We start from the raw sequence: 21,182 nt of genomic DNA on the forward strand, positions 1-21,182 counted from the left end.
TAGGTCAGATCCCTCAGGAGGAATAAGCTGAAACTGTGCAGGGTGAAAAAGACAGCACAGGGTAGGGGATAAAAAATGTTTTTGGGAGAACAGGAGATGGAGGGCACCATGGACCTTGATTGGGGGCCAGAAGGCTTCATTATAAGGATCATAGCAGAACATCATAAAAATCTCCTATTATATCTGTGCCATGCACTGCCATATGAACACATTCGACCTCTCCCTCCAGCAGCACTGATTCACCCTATCTCTAAGCTGTCCTTGCCCCAGTTTCATTTAATTCTTCATCTCATCCGAAGCCTTAACAAGAAACTTTGTCTCTTCTTTCAGATGCAAAGGAACACAAGCTCCAACAACTCATTAATACCAACACACATTTAAGACCCTCCACCTCATCTCACCCCTCTGACCCCATCCCTTCTTCTAATCCCAGCCTCACCCATGTATTTACCATACCCCCTGACCTTCCCCTCTCTGATGCTGAATGTTCAGTACTCATCAAAGGACTCAGTTTCATACCCTTACACCCTCACCTCAATGAATTTCGGGCTCGGCACGATGCAGAATTCTTCTTCTGCCGCCTTCGTCTCTGGGCTCACTTCTTTGGGCAGGAGTCCTCCCCCGTTCAAAGGATCCTTTCACCCGCCTCCAGTATTCTCCCTCCACCTGGACCCCTCCCTCTGGCCTCTTACCTGCTCTTGATCTTTTCATTGAGAACTGACAGCATGACATTGGACATCTCAATTTCTCTGCTCCTCTCACCCTCTCTAACCTGTCTCCTTCTGAACTTGCTGCACTCTGTTCCCTTAGGTCCAACCCTGACTTTGTTACCAAACCTGCTGACAAGGGTGGTGCTGTTGTTGTCTGGCGTACTGACCTCTACCTCACAGAGGCTGAGCGCCAACTTTCAGATATTTCCTTCTACCTCCCCCAGACCATGACCCCACCACTGAACATCAAGCCATTGTTTCCAGGACTGTCACTGACCTCATCTCCTCTGGAGATCTTCCCTCTACAGCTTCCAACTTAAAGTCTCCCAACTTTAGACAGCCCGCTTCTACCTCCTCCCCAAAATCCACAAATAGGACTGTCCCAGTAAACTGATCATGTCAGCGTGTTCCTGCCCCACGGAACTCATTTCTTGCTATCTTGACTTCATTCTCTCTCCCCTTGTCCAGTCTCTTCCCACCTACATCCATGATTCCTCTGATGCCCTACATCACATCAACAATTTCCAGTTCCCTGGCCCCAATTGCCTCCTCTTCACCATGGATGTCCAATCCCTCTACACCTCCATCCCCCACCAGGATGGTCTGAGGGCTCTCCGCTTCTTCCCTGAACAGAGGCCCAAACAATCCCCATCCGCTACGATTCTCCTCCATCTCGCTGAACTTGTTCTCTCACTGAACAATTTCTCCTTAAACTCCTCTCACTTCCTCCAAATAAAAGGTGTGGCGATGGGTACCCGCATGGGCCCCAGTTATGCCTGTCTCTTTATGGGGATGTGGAACATTCCTCGTTCCAGTCCTACTCCGGCCCCCTTCCACAACTCTTTCTCCGGTACATTGATGTCTGTTTTGGTGCCACTTCATGCTCTTGTCTGGACCTGGAAAAATTTATTAATTTTGCTTCCAATTTCCACCCCTCCATCACCTTCACTTGGTAATTACTGACACTTCCCTTCCCTTCCTTTACCTCTCTGTCTCAATTTCTGGTGCTAGATTGTCCACCAATATTCATTACAAGCCCATCGACTCCCACATCTACCTCGACTACAGCTCTTCACACCCTGCTTCCTGTAAGGACTCCATCCCATTCTCTTTGTTCCTTCACCTCTGTCGCATCTGTTCCAATGATACCACTTTCCAAAACAGTGCTTCTGACATGTCTTCCTTCTTCCTTAACCGAGGTTTCCCACACACGGTCGTTGACAGGGCCCTCAACGTGTCTGGCCCATCTCCCGCGCCTCTGCCCTCATACCTTTCCCTCCCTCCCAGAACCATGATAGGGTCCCCCTTGTCCTCACTTTTCACTCCACCAACCTCTGCATTCAAAGGATCATCCTCTGCCATTTCCGCCAACTCCAGCATGATGCCACCACCAAACACATCTTCCCTTCACCAACACCCCCCTCCCCCCCCGTCGGTATCCCATAGGGACCATTCTCTCTGGGACACCCTGGTCCACTCCTCCATCAGCCCCTACACCTCAACCCCCTCCCATGGCACCTTCCCATGCAATCGCAGAAGGTGTAACACCTGCCCCTTTACTTCCCCCTTCCTCACCATCCAAGGGCCCAAACACTCCTTTCAAGTGAACCAGTGCTTCACTTGTACTTCCCTCAATTTAGTCTACTGCATTCGCTGCTCCCAATACGGTCTCCTCTACATTGGAGAGATCAAATGCAGACTGGGTGACCACTTTGTGGAACACCTTCGGTCTGTCCACAAACATGACCCAGACCTTCCTGTCACTTGCCATTCCAACACACCATCCTGCTCTCATGCCCACATGTCTGTCCTTGGCCTGCTGCAATGGTCCAGTGAAGCTCAACCCAAACTAGAGGAACATCACCTCATCTTCCAATTAGGCACTTTACAGCCTTCCGGACTTAACATTGAGTTCAACAACTTCAGATCATGAAGTCTTTCATCCATCCTCACCCCATTTTGATCCCCTTTTTTTAACACATATTTTTAAATTTTTATATGTATATTTTCCCACTTATTTCTATTATTATTCTAAAAAATTATTTCCATTCATTGTTTTATCCCCACCTTTTAGCCTATTTTGATTTATTTCCCCACACTGTCCCCTCCTCCCACCCCACCCCTACTAGGGCCATCTGTTACTTGCACATTCTGCTTTTTACTCTCATTTTCACCCTTTGACCTTTTGTTTATGACATCTTTTGCAATCTCTCCTTTGTCTCCACCTATCACTGGCCTTCTATCCAGCTTCAGCTGTCGCACCCCCCTTAAACAATATATATTTCACCACATTTTTACTTCTCTTTAGTTCTGAAGAAGAGTCATATGGACTCAAACCGTTGACTCTGTTTTTCTCTCCATAGATGCTGTCAGACCTGGTGAGTTTTTCCACCAATTTTTGTTTTTGTTTCAGATTTCCAGCATCCGCAGTATTTTGCTTTGATCATAAAAATCTTATTAAGGAAATGAGGAAGGATAGGTGGGACCCGAAAGATCCCCCGCTGAAATTTTGGTAAATAACTTAAAAATGAATTGATCTAAGTCACAAGACCTATTTGTTCTGAAAGAGAGAGAGAGAGAGAGAGGCAGGGGTGTGGGGTACCCTCGGGGATTAATGAGAAGTGACAGGCAGGAGCAGGCGAAATGTGAGCTTCAGTCAGTTTGGTTGTCCCTGTAGCTGGAGCCTCCAAGATCCCTTTATTCCCCCCACTGCTACTTAAAGTTCATTTCGAGTATTAGGCAGGAACTGAGGAATCTAGACTGGAGGCGGATGTTTGAGGGCAAATCAACAACTGACATGTGGGGGGCTTTCAAACGTCAGTTGATAAGAACTCAGGACCAGCATGTTCCTGCTAGGATGAAGGATAAGCATGGCAAGTTTCAGGAACCTTGGATAACGAAGGATATTGTGAGATTAGTCAAAAAGAAAAAGAAAGCATTCGTAAGGGCTAGAAGGCTGGGAACAGATGAAGCTCCCATTTCTTCTGGCTCTACACACAGATTCCCACCTCTGTCCCTGAGTGGGCCTACTCTTTCCCTGGCTACCCTCTTGCTTTTTACATATGTATAAAAGGCCTGGGGATTTTCCTTATTCCTGGTTGCCAGTGACTTTTCATGACCCCTTTTAGCCCTCCTGACTCCTTGCTTAAGTTTTTTTACGCAGAGAGTAGTGAGTGTCTGGAATTCGCTGCCAGAGGAGGTGGTGGAAGCAGGTGCGATAGTGGTGTTTAAGAGGCAGCTTGACAAATACATGAATAGGATGGGAATAGATGGATATGGACCCCAGAAGTGCAAAATGTTTTAGTTGACGGGCAATATGGCTTGGAGGGCTGAAGGGCCTGTTCCTGTGCTGTACTTTTCTTTATTGTTCTTTGTTCTATGAAAGTTTTAAGTGGTTAAGATAAATGTTATTGGAATTGAAATACATACCTTTATATATGTGTGTGTTTGTGTGCAATGTAGCATTTGTATATGAGTTTTAAAGTGTTTCCTTCCCTAAATCATCATTTGTGTGTGGAGTTCAGCACTTTAGAGTCAAACGCCTCATTTTAGATTAAAGAACAAGTATACTCAAGCATTCCAATGTTTAAAGTATAGGGCTTGAATTGAGATTTCTGGCTATTTTCAAAAATTGCAATCCGAAGGTATTGTAAAGATAAAACAGAGTTTTCCTTTGTTTGAGATGAATCAGACTTTGTACCACCCCCTTGTTGACTAGCAGGCTCTTTCCACCAGCTTCCAAGCTGATTGGGATTGATGAATTAATTTTAGTGCATACGAGTTGGTATTCGAAAATTTCTGAGGAAAAAAATTACCTGAAATTCAAAAGGATTCCAGGAAAACAAACACACGGTCTAGGTGATTTCTTTCTATGGATAAAATGGGGTTCCTTTTGAAGAGGAGATGAATTAAATATGAAAGGAATTCTGCAGCCCAACAGCACAGTTATTTGAATTTGGGACAATCTTGAGATGTGAAAAGTACAGTGGAATTTAACAGGTTACTTTTGAATAACTAGGATGCTATCCAAAATAAAGATTTGTGTTGGTAAACATGTGGGACTTTTAATCTGGATTCAAATTTATACACATGAGAAAGAGGTAGTTTTAATTTTGGTAGTGTAAGTTACAGTTCATGCATAGTTTAAAATTTGAGGTTTGCTTCTCTATAAAGTTCTCAAAAGGTCATTTTTATTTGACAACAGTTGAGACTAATTCAAATGCTGCAAGCTTTTTGTAATTGTAAGCCTGCTCCCAAAATATAAATTAAGCTCAAGACCTTGACAAATTTTCAGCCCGTTTTAAACCTAGCCTATTTGTAGCCTGCAGCTCCACAGCCAAATTCAAATGAGACCTGAAAATGGTTTGGGGTCTCCCAACAGCAGATTTGAGCAGGCACCTTAGGCACATGTTTGATTTTGTGCATGTTTTGGGCCAAAGATAGATATTACCTACAGTATCTTATTGTACTTTCACCCATATGACCTGGGTATGAGTTAACTGGACGGACAGGATGGAACTCTTCTCATTCTAGCAGCTCCAGAAATCGTGTGTGAAATGATTTGTGCACCAATTGACATTGAATTGCCAGTCACAGAGATGCCATATTGATAGCTTGGTGTGGGAAATTGAGGAATTTACATGGGTGCAGCGAAGAGTGCTCTTCTGTATTTCAGACTTAGTGAGCACATTGTTGAAGTAAAGCAAAACTCAATTTGCTATATATCTAGCCTGGTCTATGGCTATTTATTGCTAATACTAAGTGCCCAAGGTACAAAAATATTATATTTCTCAGGAGCTTTTATTTTCATTCATGGGATGTGGGCTTTGCTGGCTGGGCCAACATTTTATTGCCCATCCCTAGTTGCCCTTGAGAAGGTGATGGTGAGCTGCCTTCTTGAACCACTGCAGTTGCGCTATGGTTGAAGAGCTTGCTTATATTCACTGCTCAGGCTTGTGCACCAGTCATGTTCACTTGGATGTACTGTGTTGTAGTTCACCTCGACAAACCACCAGGAGACTCAAATATAAGTTTCGATCATTTATTATTCAAGTGTATGCAGGGAGGGACAGCCTTGAGCAGTCCAAGACCTTACTCTAAAATGTTTCAAGTGTCCCCTCCTTACATACACCTTGAGTCATGTACACATATTCTAACCTTGTCAATTTACAATCGCGTGCTTCTCTGGCCTCAGTTACTTGTTTCCCGTTTGTACATACATCAAGCATTGTTCTCATCTATGCAAGACCAGCATATCTTGCTAATTGTGCAGGTGTCTGGGCCTCTTTGTTCGACTAGCTTATTTGTCTCATTCATTATCCCATCTAATGCACATCTGCTACTCTCCCATTCTGCTTATATTTTATTTTTACTAAAAGACACTGCTAACTAAAATCACTTAACCCTTTCAGCAACCCCCTCCCTCCCCCTTTGGCCCTTGGCCTAGCACAAGGTAGCCAACTCAGTGGTATTGCCCTTTTCTTTATGCTCCACCGCCTGTTGATACTGGCCAGGTATTGAGCTTAGGGTTATAAGGATACTTGGGTTATACCATTTGTATAGGTTGACCCTGCGATATGGACACTTGCCTCTCTTGTTTAGCCTCCACATTCCTGAAATCCCACACTCTTGGCCCTCCCTTGTATGTCCTTCTGGTGCAGCAAACCAAGTATATTAAGTGTAGAACCAATACCAACTGGGTGATAACCAAAGCTTGGGAGATGATCCTAATCCACAGGTGCACCTGGACGTTCAGCCCCCAATTCCATAAGTCTGCCTACCACGTGGTATCGTCTATCTGTTCAACCTCGTCTGTCAGTTTTTTAACCTGTTGCTGCAACGTGTAATGGATTCAATGCACTCGCTAGGTCTCATCGCGGATATCATAGAACCATAGAAAAGTTACAGCACAGAAGGAGGCCATTTGGCCCACCTTGTCCATGCGATCCCGAGGACACCCAGGTGCCCTTTCTAATCCCACCTTCCTGCACCCGGCCCATAGCCCTGCAGCTTGCAGCACTTAAGGTGCAGATCCAGGTACTTTTTAAAAGAGTTTAGAGTTTCTGCCTCTACCACCAACTTGGGCAGCAAATTTTAGACACCCACGACCCTCTATGTAAAAAAAATTCTTCCTCATGTCCCCCCTACACCTTCTGCCACTTATCTTGAATCTATGTCCCCTGGTTCTAGAATTTTCCACCAAGGGAAACAATTTTATCCTGTCCACTCTATCTATTCCCCTCATAATTTTGTACACCTCAATCAAGTCACCTCTCAGCCTTCTTTGTTCTAAGGAAAATAATCCCAACCTATCCAATCTCTCCTTGTAGCTACAGTTTTCTAACCTTGGCAACATTCTTGTAAACCTCCTCTGCACTCTCTCCAGAGCCATTACGTCCTTCCTGTCATGTGGTGACCAGAACTGCACACAATACTACAGTTGTGACCTCATCAGCGTTTTATACAATTTCAATATTATATCCTTACTTTTATATCCTATATCTCTGCCAATGAAGGAGAGCATTCCATATGCCTTCTTTACAACCTTGTCTACTTGAACTGCTGCCTTCAGGGACCTGTATACTTGTATGCCAAGATCTCTCACTTCATCTACCCCTCTTAGTATATTCCCATTTATTTTGTAATCCCTGTAACTGTTTGACCTAAGTGTATGACCTCACACTTCTCTATGTTAAAATCTATCTGCCACTTTACTGCCCACTCCACCAACCCATCTATATCGTTTTGGAGATTATGGCAATCCTCTACACTATCCACTACTCAGCCAATCTTTGTGTAATCTGCAAATTTCCCAGTCATGCTCCCCGCATTCACATTCAAATCATTAATATATAACACAAACAGCAAGGGCCCCAATACCGAGCCCTGTGGAACACCATTTGTGACAACTTTCCATTTGCAAGGGCATCCATTAACCATTACCCTTTGTTTCCTGTTACAAAGCCAACCTTTTATCCAATTTGCCACATTACCCTGAATCCCATGGGTTTTTACTTTCCTGACCAATCTGCCATGTGGGCCTTGCTAAAATCCATGTACACAACATCCACTGCACTACCTTCATCAACCCTTCTTGTCACTTCCTCAAAGAACTCAAGCAAATTTGTGAGGCAAGACCTTCCTTTAACAAATCCATGCTGCGCATCCCTGACTAGTGCATGCCTTTCTACATGACAGTTAATCCTATCTTTCAGTGTTGATTCTACTGTAAGGTATTCAGATAACAGTGGGATTACATAGGAGAACTGGCTTAAATACTGTGTCAGGTTTTCTTTTATGCTTTCCTCTATCTTCACATTAACTGTTTCCCTCTTGTAGATTTTCACCAGTTCTACCTTTCCCTTCCTGGCTGGTACCTGTTGGTATAGACACGCCACAGGGTTGGCTTTAGCACAAGATTGATTGTTCCCATATCGGTATTCTTGTTGTGATGTGGTAAGGCGATACCTCCCTGTACCCAGGTATGCAACATAAATTGGTTCCCTCTTAGCTCAAGAAGCTTCCATTGTACAATTGGCTGTTGCATTAAATCTACACTTTGCTTTTTTCTGTCTCATATATTGGATGTACACTACTGAGGAGGCCTCTACTCTGCATCTGTCTAAATTGGTGCTGATTATATTCTTCTCTATTTCTATAGTATATGGCTTACGTAATAATCCACCCTAATTACCCCAATATTCTTTACTCCATATAATGTACATAGTGGGTGTTGATTCTAGTATAACTGGGATTGCCAAAACAATACTGATTAACATATTGGGTAGGATCTTTGGTTCGGTGAGTGGGGCGGGGCCTGCTCACTGAGGCGTAAAATGACGCGTGGTGACATCAGGCGTGCGTCCTGACGTCACCACCCGTCATTTAGATTTTCAGCCGAGTCGGCTGCGCGCCTGCACAACTGTCAAAGGCCTGTTGAGGCCATTTAAAAAGTCAATAAAGCAATTAGTTGAGCTGCCCATCCAACCTGAAGGTTGGAGGATAGGCGAAGAGCCCAGGCGGCCTTTGCATTTTTCATGGAACCTCATCCACGGGCGGGATGTGGTTTTATGAACGCTTTTAAAATGTTTGAAAATTTTTAAATAAAATTAATGGAGATGTCCCAGCTCATCTGACAGTTTCACATGAGAGGACATGGCCTTAAAATTTCTTTTTACCTTTATTCAATATTTCATAAGTGAAAGTAATCTCTCTGAGGCACCTCTATGCCTTAGAGAGATTTCTGTGCTCTTTCGCATACATGCGTGAAAGAACTCACTCCCCGACTCAGGGAAACCCCCTCTACCTGCACAGCACTTCCGGTTGCACGTCATGCTGGGCGGACCTCAGTTGACCCACCCAAGTATAATGGCTGGTGCGCCGATCGGCTGAGGGCCCCCCTGCGCCCACCCCCGCACAACCACCCCCCCCAACAGGGAGAAAATTCTCCCCATTATTATTCACAATACACATAGTATCAGTTCTATAAACACGCATTAGACCCCTGAGCTGGCAACTGGTCAAATCATGATTCTTTTGTCATGACAGGTTAAACAAATGTGCATTTGTTATCTGCAGGGGCACCTCCCACTCATGAATTTGTCTCAGGTTTTCCCGTCTGCTCAAGCATCTATGATCCATAGGTGCTGCACACGTCATTCCTGACTGCATCATCTGAGAGATTTCTCTCTACATCATTCAATTTGTTAATGGTCCAAGCATGGCTCTCTAGTACAGTGGCCAAGCTCTGAGTTATCCACCTCAAGCCTTGGTCCGTACTGAGTTGCCTGTCCTGGATCCCTTGTCCCTTCTCCAGAACTTAGGATTTTCTTTAGCTAAGAACTTGAGATCTAGAGCTTTTGGTCCAAATCAACTGAATTTACTATTGAGGTCCCTGTGTTAAATGCTATGGCGACATCAGTAACCAGACTACATTTCAGTTGACCTTTTCCCTGAACAGGGGTGCCGCCATGGGCTGCCCTCCACCGTTAGACCACAGCGCCTGTGTTGTCACTTGTTTTACCAGAGCTGCATACAGTGCTAGGGTCTGACCTGAGCACCGCTCAGGAAGTCAATATTGGAGATGTTTAGGACAATGCGTATCTACTCATGGTGTACATTATCATAAAGAGGTTTGTCCACTTTTATCAGCAGTAGTCCATTCTCTGGTCCAGGGCTGAATGCTGGACAAGGTGGGGTAGTTAATTGCAGCCGTGGTGTTTTGCCTCCGCTTGTTAAGTCAGTTAGCGTTGTTGTTGTAGCATCAAGCCTGCTGATTTGAGTATAGGACCTCCCAGTAATTTTTGTTGGTCGCAATTGGTTCTGCAAAATAAGATCAATTAATAACTTCAATTGTGACCAGTGCTTCCAGCGCCCCTCCCCTTTCATATCCGCACAGGCGCAAGTATCACTAATCATTATTATCCCCTAACGTCCTATCCACTTGGGTGCAAAATCCAAGACTCTATACTACTACTTTGGTTTCTCAGGTGTTACCTTCACCATTGCCTCATCCCTCATTTCTGGCATGTCCTGGGAGAGCCGCTCCCCCTTACTTCCTTCCTGGTCTACTAACTCTTCCTGTTGCTGTCTCACCTTGGACCTCAATTCCTTAAGTTGGCTACACAACCCTTCTTCTCCTTTCTTTCAATGGCTTAGTATCTTCATTTCCAGTGGCGGTTCTCTCTGGGAGCCACTTAACTCTGCCTATCATCATGGTGTTACTCCTGTGGTCTTACCTTTTGTAGCTCACAGGCATATTAATATAGTCAATAATACATCTAATTAGCCTTTTTCCGGCTTTTCCTGTATCCGTCTTGCGGTAAATTGTTGTTAAGTATTATTTCTCCTTACTCTTCAATTGCCTCAACTAAAGATTCCTTATACTTATACCTTAAAGTTTTTTTTGCTCCCTCAGACCACGATCATCCTAAGATTCTCTTAAGGTCAGTTTCTCCATTGTCTTGATCGTTTAAAATGCTTCCTTACTCTTTAGGCCATATTAACCATTCCATGTCAACAGAGATCTCTGTCTCTAGATCTTTGCTTATCTCCCCCTGTGCAGTTCCAATGTCTCAGGTGATGGCCAGATTATCAAATTCAGTTCTATCAAAACAGTTTGTGTATTGTGTCCTCTTTCCCTAACCTTAATCATTTCCTCATACCATTCTATACTTGTAATAGCTACCATTTTATCTCAGTCAGGTTGTCTGGGGAGACTTTACATTCCAATATAGTATTCTCATAACACTTTTAAAACAAAATCAAACATTTCCATTTGATTCCAGACATTAACATGTTTTGCTTCCTTATCTTCTTCTCCTCAAACAACATTTTATTTACTCAGAAGTAACCCACTAGATTGTGTCTGACCTTTTCCTTATTTTAAAATTAGCCCAGATTCATTAACTCTGCCAAAAACTGAATTTCCGACCAACTTTGTCAAGGTCACATTCTGCTTTCTTACCTTAATGCCACTATCAGCACCTTTTTTAGTACTAACCACTACCAGTAACATTCCCTTTGTCCTTTAGATCATGACATCTTTGTCAATCCCACTTATCGCTGGCCTTCTGTCCAGCTCCACCTGCCCCACACCCTTTAAGCAAAATAAATTTCATCACATTTCCACTTCTGTACAGCTCTGAAGAAGGGTCATATGGACTCGAAATGTTAACTCTGTTTTTCTCTCCACAGATGCTACTAGACCTGCTGAGTTTTCCCAGCATTTTCTGTTTTTGTTTCAGATTTCCAGCATCTGCAGTATTTTGCTTTTATCATTGTAAACTTGAATTGCTTTTAATGCATAAAAGCAAAATTTAAACGCATTCATAAAAGCCTGGAGATAAATCAGGCAAAACAACCCACAGTTTCCTTCGCACATCTAGCCAACGTGCTGCTAAAGGTTTGTGTCTAACATCCAGTTGAAGTAACAACATAAAAAGATAAAAATCTCTTCTTGTAAACCATAGAGAGAAAGAGGCAATAAACACTTTGCAAGTTGTTTACAGGATTTTCTTACAGAACTTTAGGCAAAGAACCATGCACAATTCTCTACGCACAAATATCAGTATGGCTTCTTTTATGATTATACACCTTCAGAGAATGTTGTTATGCTTCTCCTCTGTTTAACTTATGACCCGACATAAATGCAAGAGTAAAAACATGTTTGTTTCAGTTAGCAGACAGTTCACTCACAGACACAGGAGCAGATATGCTATGATTGGATTTTATAGATTGCCATGTGCTAAATACAGCTTGGAATGTAGGGTTACCAAAACAATCCCAACAATCTGAAGAACTTGAAGTAGTTGAGAAACATGGGATTTTTGTATTTGGATAATGAGCACCGTGGTTTGTGGTAGCTCTCTCCAGAGAGCAGTGTGGGAAGGAAAGGAGCCTCTGCTGGAAGAAGGTGAGATTCAAACCACAGCACAACACCAGGTTGATGCAATTTGCCGCTACTGCAGAAGTACCTAAAAACCGATCAATTGTAATGCTCCTAGGAGAAGCGCTTGAAGCTTTCATTTGAAGTAAGTGTGAGCTTCAGCTTCAGGATGGTGGGATCCTGCTCTATTTTGTAGTCCAAGGCCACTCCGAACAACAAGTCCACAGCACATCCATGGAATCCAAGCAGGAAGGCGAACTCAGGCAGGGCAGCCTTTAGAAGACTCAAGGATGTAAAGGTAAGTGATTTTGGTTCTTTTAAAGGCCTCAGAAGTTGGGCAGGTTTGTTACTTGTGTGCAGTCTCATGTCCATGCTTGTGGTTCCTCTTCTCTTTGTTTTCACCAGGCTCTTATTAATTTCCTCCCCCATCAGTGTTACAGATACCTATTCTCTGAAAATGTTGTGATTTTTTTTATACAACACTTTAACCGTTGTAACACTTTACATTTCATCTAAATGTAATTTTCCTCTATTGTCACTCATTTTAGTCCAAGGTGCCCGGTGGGAAAGAGAGGTGTTCGGGCTAGACACCGTTCAGCTCAATGGAGTGTAAAATTAGGCAGAGTATAAAATGCGTAGTTAAGATTAAAATCAGGGCTCTAGCTTGGTTGTGGTTGGACAAGTTAAGTGGCAAGTCCACAAACACCCAATGATTTATTTCAGTATTACTTGCACCTATTTCAATATCATTCAGAGTGTGTACACTGGTGATTATTTAAGTGCAGTATCTTACATTCCTCCATATTCACTTCAATCTGCACTGTAGCTACTTTTCTCCAAGGCCTCGAGACTTCTCCTAAGCCAGTTAGCAGGAGCATATACAGCAATGATAATATTTCGTCCCATTTTATCTCATTTTCCTCTCTCCACCACTTAAAACGAACACAGGGCAGTATTGCTGGCATTGTAGCTCGCATCGCACCACTCTAATGCTCCCATGTACCATGAAATGAAATGCAACATATTCGGGAGCTTTGAAGCAGCTTCTACTTCCAGAACAGTTGGTCTTCACCTCAAACCTCAGGAGTTCCACACCATGTCTAGTCTGCGCTGCAACAGATGCTATGTCAGCAGGAACCCCACAATAATACTGTTTCCCATTTTCACCTTAAGTTATATTTGCATCGTCATTGAGATTAAAACTATTCCTGGTGCCTGGCATGAACAGTGAGGATGTCACCCTTGTTTTTACACCAGTTATTGTGGATGTGACTTCACTATAACGCCACTTGAAAACCATCGACAAGATACTCATATCTTTCTGCCATGTATCACAGCTACAATTTCCTTTGTTTACAAACATGTATCTTACAGTGATTTGTCTCAATAGCATCAAATGTAAACTAGATAAGAACTCAAGCCATGTTAATAAGTAAAATATTATTGCCTAAGGCTGAAATCCTTTCTATCTCTGTAGCATTCATTGATAATCTGTAATAACTTACGTGACAAAATTACATAACATTGTGTAAATTTATAATATTTGCCTTTACCCTCCCAGAGAACACAGCCTGCAGTCCAAAAAAAATGTAATTACTAAAGTATTAATATTTTACCTCAACGAACCATTTATGAGGTTCATTAGGAACAATTTCTACTTTTCTGCAGCTGGGGAACACTCAGTTCCCAGGGGCAAAGAAGTGGAAAAAGGAGAAGAGACCAGTGATGGCAAGGCTCCCTCCATGTAGTGTTGCATGGGGTTACCTGGAGTTTTTTTTATTCATTCATGGGATGTGAGCATAGCTGGCTAACATTTATTGCCTGCCCCTAATTGCCCTTGAGAAGGCGGTGGTGAGCGTCCTTCTTGAACTGCAGTAGTCCATGTGCTGTAGGAACACCCCGCACTGCTTTTAGGGAGGGGGTTCCAGGATTGTGAGTGTTGTTGGAGCTGTACCAGGAAAATGGAGAGTATTCCATCACAGTCCTGACTTGTGCCTTGTACATGGTGGACATGCTTTGGGGACTCAGGAGGTGAGTTACTCTCTGCAAAATTCCTAGCCTTGGACCTGCTTTTGTAACCACATTATTTATATGGATAGTCCAGGTCAGTTTCTGGTCAATGGTAACCCCCAGGATGTTGATAGTGGGAGGGTTCAGTGATGGTAATGCCATTGAATGTCAGGGGGAGATGGTTAGAATCTCTCTTGTTGGAAATGGTCATTGCCTGGCACTTGCGTGGCGCAAATGTTACTTGCCACTTATCAGCCCAAGTCTTGCTGCATTTGGACATGGACTGCTTCAGTATCAGCCGCGAATGATGCTGAACATTGTGCAATCATCAGCGAACATCCCCAATTCTGACCTTATGATGTAGGGAAGGTAATTGATGAAGCAGTCGAAGGTGGTTGGGCCTAGGACCTGAGGAACTCCTGCAACAATATCCCAGGGCTGAGATGACTGACCTCCAACAACCGCAACCATCTTCCTTTGTGCTAGGTATGACTTTAACCAGCAGAGAGTTTTCCCCCCAATTCCCATTGACTTCAGTTTTGCTAGGGCTCCTTGATGCCACACTCTGTCAATTGCTGACTTGATGTCAATGGCAGTCACTCTCTTCTCACATCTTGAGATCAGCTTTTTTGTTCATGCTCGGATGAACGCTGTAATGAGGTCAGGAGTTGAGTGGCTTTTTCAGCCTGTTTATCTCGGTCTCGACCTTGTCCTATAAAGCATAAGGGATTGGTCTGGCTCTGATAAATCTAGGGGTTGCGTCAGGGTCCATGTGGATTTTGACTTGTAGCCCATGAATCCTTCCTAGGTCATCACTGAAAATGGAAGTGTACTTTTGTAACAATTCCTGTAAGTTTCTCATTCTGATTTTAAAAATCTCGGCTCATTGCAATTTAATCTTTTTGAGTCAGTTGCAACTAATTAAACTGGGGCCTGCCCCAGCTACTACTCTAAAGAGTAAATTTGCAGACTGATCCCCATACTGCACCAGGACTTGACATATCCCTTACACTCTTATTTCTTCACCCATATATGCTTTTAATTTAGTGTCTGATTCCTCCAAGCTTAAAGAACGGACTCCTTTATTGAATTGTCTGAACATATGTTCCCCAATGACAGACATTAATGCCCAATATCGACCTCCATCTTGATGACTACCTGGATTGGCTCAGTTCTACCCACTTTCAGGCTGTATAATGAATAGATGTCAGATTCTGCTTCCTCTGGCTCTTCAACGAGTCAAATTTTGTGATTTCTACCTTTGCTTTAAAATGCAGTCTCAGCTTATCTTGACAGTGCCACACTATGTGACCATTGCAGTGGCAGAAAAAATAATCGATATTTCCAAACTGGCGATCGCCTGCAGGCTGCCTGGATGCATTTCTCTCATTAATGTTATGGGTTTTCACTGCAGTACTGTTGTTGTTCTTTGATGGTCTGTACATAATTGGCATGGAGTCCACCATTTTTGCACCTTTTATTACTGGCCCTTTCCGTCCTACAAGATGGACGGCGCCATTTAGTGTAACCTTTATTGCCTCCAAGTCTCTAACAGCGCTCTCCATGGCTGTTTCCAATTCTAATGCCTTACTTAGATTAGTTTCAGATAGCAATCGCTTTTGAATAGCATCATCTCCGATTCTGCATATCAATCATTCTCTCAACATGTCATTAATTGAAGTGTCGAACTCACAATATTCTGTTAATTCCTTTAAAGTAGCTACGTAGCCAGCAATTATCTCTCCTGGATGCCTATTCCTTGAATTGAATTTAAAACGCTGCATAGTGACTGGGGGCTTTGGCTTCAGGGAGTTTTTTACAATATTTATCAACTCTTCGAAAGTCTTCGTATCGGAGATGTTAAGTAACATGAGGTTGCGGATCAGCCCATACATTTTGCTCCTACATGAGGACAAAAGAATTGCCTTCTTCTTGTCCTCCCCCTGCAATGTCATTGGTGGTACAGAAGAATGCTAAACTTTTGACATAATGAGACCGGTCACCAGAAATGGGGTTGAATGATTCAAGATGCCCAAACCAGCAATTGCATAGTCGATGAAATAGGTGACTGCGCTTTCAAACATCTTTCAAGGTGGTGGTGAAGTAACATAGCTGGTTTACTGCGGCTTTCTTGATTGCTGTCAATTGATCCAGTTTATCCTCGTCGCCAGTTTTATGTTTTTGGTTATCAGGTTTGCTTTGTCCAGCGAACGCTAACTGCACCCTTGATATTAACACATTAGTTGGTGCTTGAAACAATATAGGCAGAGAAACTGATTAACTGAACTAACACTGGTGGTTTATTGGAACTAAGAGCAGAGCACTAAACCATGTGTGCTTCTTCAATCATCTCCAGCTTTAGACTTACAGTTACCCAAGAAGCCCGCACTGTGTAATGATTGGTCAATACAGTCACATGGTCAACTAACTACATTCTCTTAAATAATAATAAAAACAAAAACAGAATTACCTGGAAAAACTCAGCAGGTCTGGCAGCATCGGCAGAGAAGAAAAGAGTTGATGTTTTGAGTCCTCATGACCCTTCGACAGAACTTGAGTTCGAGTCCAAGAAAGAGTTGAAATATAAGCTGGTTTAAGGTGTGTTGGGGGGGGCGGAGAGAGAGAGAGAGAGAGAGAGAGAAGTGGAGGGGGTTGGTGTGGTTGTAGGGACAAACAAGCAGTGATAGAAGCAGATCATCAAAAGATGTCACCAACAATAGAACAAAAGAACACATAGGTGTTAAAGTTGGTGATATTATCTAAACGAATGTGCTAATTAAGAATGGATGGTAGGGCACTCAAGGTATAGCTCTAGTGGGGGTGGGGGGAGCATAAAAGATTTAAAAATATTTAAAAATAATGGAAATAGGTGGGAAAAGAAAAATCTATATAATTTATTGGAAAAAAACAAAAGGAAGGGGGAAACAGAAAGGGGGTGGGGATGGGGGAGGGAGCTCAAGACCTAAAGTTGTTGAATTCAATATTCAGTCCGGAAGGCTGTAAAGTGCCTAGTCGGAAGATGAGGTGTTGTTCCTCCAGTTTGCGTTGGGCTTCACTGGAACAATGCAGCAAGCCAAGGACAGACATGTGGGCAAGAGAGCAGGGTGGAATGTTAAAATGGCAAGCGACAGGGAGGTTTGGGTCATTCTTGCGGACAGACCGCAGGTGTTCTGCAAAGCGGTCGCCCAGTTTAAGTTTGGTCTCTCCAATGTAGAGGAGACCATTCTCTTAAAGGTACATAGCATTCCACTTTACCACATTGCCTCCAGACAAAACCTAAATTTGGAGGACAAAATCTTTACTTGTACTGCATCATTATCCTGCTGGATAATTTCCACTGTTCAAATGAATGTAGCACACAAATGTCATGCCTGCACCATTTTGGTTTGCTGAAATCCTAGTAACAACACTGCATAAGTATAATTATTCTTTAAAAATACAACTGATCTTTATTATGTTCTCATTTCTAGGGTTGAGGGTGAGGAAAACCTTGGAAGAGGTATCCTGACTTCAGTATCAAATGCTGCATAGAAAGCACAGCTGCTTTCACCTGATATGGGCATGCAAAGACACTCACTCCTGTCTTGCTTTTGGAACAAATGCTATGACAAAAAGATTCTTAAGGTCACGGAAAAACACAGACAGAGAATGAAATTAGTGGAGGGAGCAATAAATCTGCCTGCAGCTTAGATGTTTGCTTGAGGCCAATGCAGGGCTGGCTTCTGGGTTGTGGGGTAAAACAATCAGAGATTAATCAACTTAAAGAGGGCTCTGAAAGAAAGAAAAGTTCATGCAGGGCCTGCAACTATGGGTAAGCTGTTCACAGCTGTAGGAGCTGCTTTCAGCTTTGCAGTGCAATCTTACTGACACCAAGGGCAGAATTTTGCCTTCGTTGGGCAGGCTCAGCAGGTGTGGGCGGGGTCGGTCCAGAAGCCGACACACAAAGTTGCCTCAAGGAGCGAAAGATATAAAAAATGAAAAATAAAGAATGATAAAATGGTTAAAAAAAAGTCCCCTCATGTGACTGTCACACGAGCAGAGACATGTTCTTACTGAAATGTTAACATTTTTATTTTATTTTTAAATTGCCCGTGGATGAGGTTTCCTAAAAAGTGCAAAGGCTGCTTGGCCTTTTCACCTGCCCACCAACCGTAAAGTTGGATGGGTAGTGACAAATAACATTTAATTGGGACTTTAATGGCCTTAATAAGCCTTTTAACTGTCAGCTGGTACGCTGCCGATTTCCACGCGCGCCGGCCAATAGAAATATCGCGTGATGACGTTGGGACGCTCGCCCAACATCATCACACATCATTTTACGCTCATTCGGGTCAAATGCGCGCCGGCCCGACAAGTGTAATATTCTAGCCCAAGAAGAGCTATTGAAAAATCCAGAAAAGATAATAAAACAGCATTTTTTAAAAGACCTGACAATCTGACAATGTTTTATAGATTCACTATAAATAGAGCAACTGGGAACCTATCCCACAGTTCCTAGTTAGGCACTAATGATATGCTTGTAATGTTAAAATTGTCTTCTCTTCAATTTAATTGGATAGTGTATACAGCAAAATGATAGCCTGCGCAAAAGGGATTATGAGCTCCTGTGTTGCTCTGATTAATGAAACATCCATTTAGAGAAATACTTAACCTAGGCAAGGCCTAAAGGCCATTACCTAGACTATTCCAGTAATTTTTGATTACAGATGATGGGGAGTAAGATTTACAGGATCCTTGACTGCAGCAATACCTGGCTTTTATCATATTAGATTCAGACTCATTGTAGATTAGCTGAATTTAGTATCAATATATTTGAAATACAGAGGAGGTAGAACATCAACCAGCTTTCAATCAAACAAAAAAAATCTCTGCTACAAGTTATTCATACATAAGCCCAGTCGGGAATTTTACCATGGACAGCAATTCCCTTCTGTAATGCTACCCTCAAATGAGTGATGTATTTACATATTGGTTGTGAGAATGCATTAACAGAATTCACAACTTGTACAGCTCTCCATTTCTTATATTATCCCTTGCTTTTCTCTCGTGGCTCTGTTTAAGGCCGATTCAGAGAATGGCCATCCAATCTCTTCTTCAGAAAATTCAGTATTCTCTGCAGTAGAAGAGTCTGGTACAAACGGGGTTAATATGGGACTGAGTACAGTACCACCCACATGGTGGTGTAAGAGGGCACATGGCCTAGACTGAGACTCATTGCGGTGTTGGCCAGAGATGACAGAAGACCCTAGCATAGAGATGGCTTCATACCTGTACCCTTTATAGTTGTATATAGTTACAAGTAGTTAGTAAAGACTTAATGTTAACATACAGAAGGCTATGAAGGCTTCTTTAACAAACAGGTTCTGTAGACAACACCACTATGACATAATGGTAGTTCCAGATCAAAAGCCCTCAACCACACAGAAAGGTTAAGTAAAAGGATATCTTCAATGGATTCGGAACTGAAAGAAGCTCCCAACTGATGCTACAGGCGCTTAGCTAATTTACCAGAATAAGCTCCAGAGTGAGGAGCCCAGAAGCTAAAGGCAGAGGTTTTACTGCAGCAGAAGACTCCATACAATCTCTCTTGGAAGTCCAGCTTCAGCAAGCAGAGTTAATAGTCTACAAGGTTGAGCTACATTCTTTTATTTTCCAGGCTGCAGCCAGTCCCTTTTACGAATTCAGTCTGAAGCACGGTTTGAATGAAACTCATCGCTAATCCTGATCCCCCGGCTCGAAGTCTCAACACGTGGGCTCCAAGCTGAAAAAGGAAGAAAGAAGATTAATTAAATTATTCAGCCTCTTGGGTACCTCACGACTGTCCGAATCCTTAAACAGTAAGCCTGCAGTTCATTTAAATACCTTGTTATTCACAACGCTGCATTGCTGATTAAATCAAGTTGACATCCAGCTCGCGTGGGAAATCCACTGTTCTGCAGTGAATGGTGGCGCCATTTTGAAAGCCTGTAAATTCAAAGATATAACCACACTTTAAAAATCTTTAACATGGTTCAAAAATCCAGTTTTCCAGATCAGTTTGGAACAACCCCAGGGCCAAATCCAACAGGACATTTGACATCGTTAAGAAGCAACTTTTCATATTACTTGAGCACATCAGGTCTCAATCAAAAAAATCAGAGGAAGATCAGATTATTGCCTTTTATTTTGGTTTGGTGATCTTGTTAATCACATTGTACTGATGCAAAACATTGATGAATCCGCAACCAGCCTCGAGGAACTGTTAACAGCTTTTGATGAATATTTTAATCTTCAAGCTGAGGGGAGTTTGGAGCTTAAATAGAGGTATAAAAACCCCCAGCAAAGCAAGAGCAAAAGACAGCACATGAACAAACCACACAAGGGCACCAGAGAGTACAGAATTCTCCAGAAGCCCCAATGATATATCTTTATGGGAAGCCCAGGGCAGAAATCCCAAATGATTTCCTTCTTGAAGATGTGGACACAATTCCAGAACTGTACAGCAGATGGTAGTGAATGACAAGGAAAAAGCCCTGCACCAGATGGAGCAAGAAAATGCAGAAATTCAATCAATCAGAAAAAGTTTGCATCAAAGTAGAATTGGAAGAACTCAGCCTGAAGTACAGCCAGGCATGATAGCAGACAAGAAGAGCACTCAGGGGTTATTGCCTTGGAAGACTTTTTGACGAACCAATACGAATTCCTGGAATAACACAAGGATTTAAAAAATGCTACTTCAGAAAAAGCTGCTTTGGAGCTATCTGCAATGACAAAGATATACACTGATACACAGTAATGAGAAGACAGGAGCTGAACAGGAAAGTAAACAGTTGAAAGAGCAGCTAATTATCCTTGAAGATCAGATTCAAAAACAGCCTATTACCCATCGGCAACACTTTGGAATAAAGAATAGCTTAAGCAGCAGAATGGCAGAACAGCAAAATAAACTCAATGAGCTTAATAATACGCACCAAAATTGGGAGCGTTCCCAACCTACACCAATGTATTATCGGGCGTGATGATTTTGGGTCACGTTGCCAACAACATCACATCAGTTCCGGATAATACAGCTGGTGGGTGAGGTTAAAAATCAGGAA

General features: G+C 42.7%; 2 long non-coding RNA genes across 2 annotated transcripts in view; one reads left to right on the forward strand and one right to left on the reverse strand.

Annotated features, from left to right (window-relative positions):
- Positions 1-12,109: 12,109 nt before the first annotated feature.
- Positions 12,110-21,182, forward strand: part of LOC121284169 — a 50,248-nt gene continuing 41,175 nt past the window's right edge. Inside the window, exon 1 of the long non-coding RNA XR_005944448.1 lies at positions 12,110-12,394. This is a non-coding gene — a long non-coding RNA (uncharacterized LOC121284169). The remainder of the gene's footprint in view (positions 12,395-21,182) is intronic.
- LOC121284175 lies at positions 19,730-21,104 on the reverse strand. Its single transcript, XR_005944449.1, has 3 exons — positions 21,057-21,104; positions 19,969-20,070; positions 19,730-19,867 (listed from the first exon to the last, which is right to left on the reverse strand). It is a non-coding gene; the product is annotated as an uncharacterized LOC121284175 (long non-coding RNA).

Source organism: Carcharodon carcharias, chromosome 1 (assembly GCF_017639515.1).
Source record: "Carcharodon carcharias isolate sCarCar2 chromosome 1, sCarCar2.pri, whole genome shotgun sequence".
Taxonomy (NCBI): domain Eukaryota; kingdom Metazoa; phylum Chordata; class Chondrichthyes; order Lamniformes; family Lamnidae; genus Carcharodon; species Carcharodon carcharias.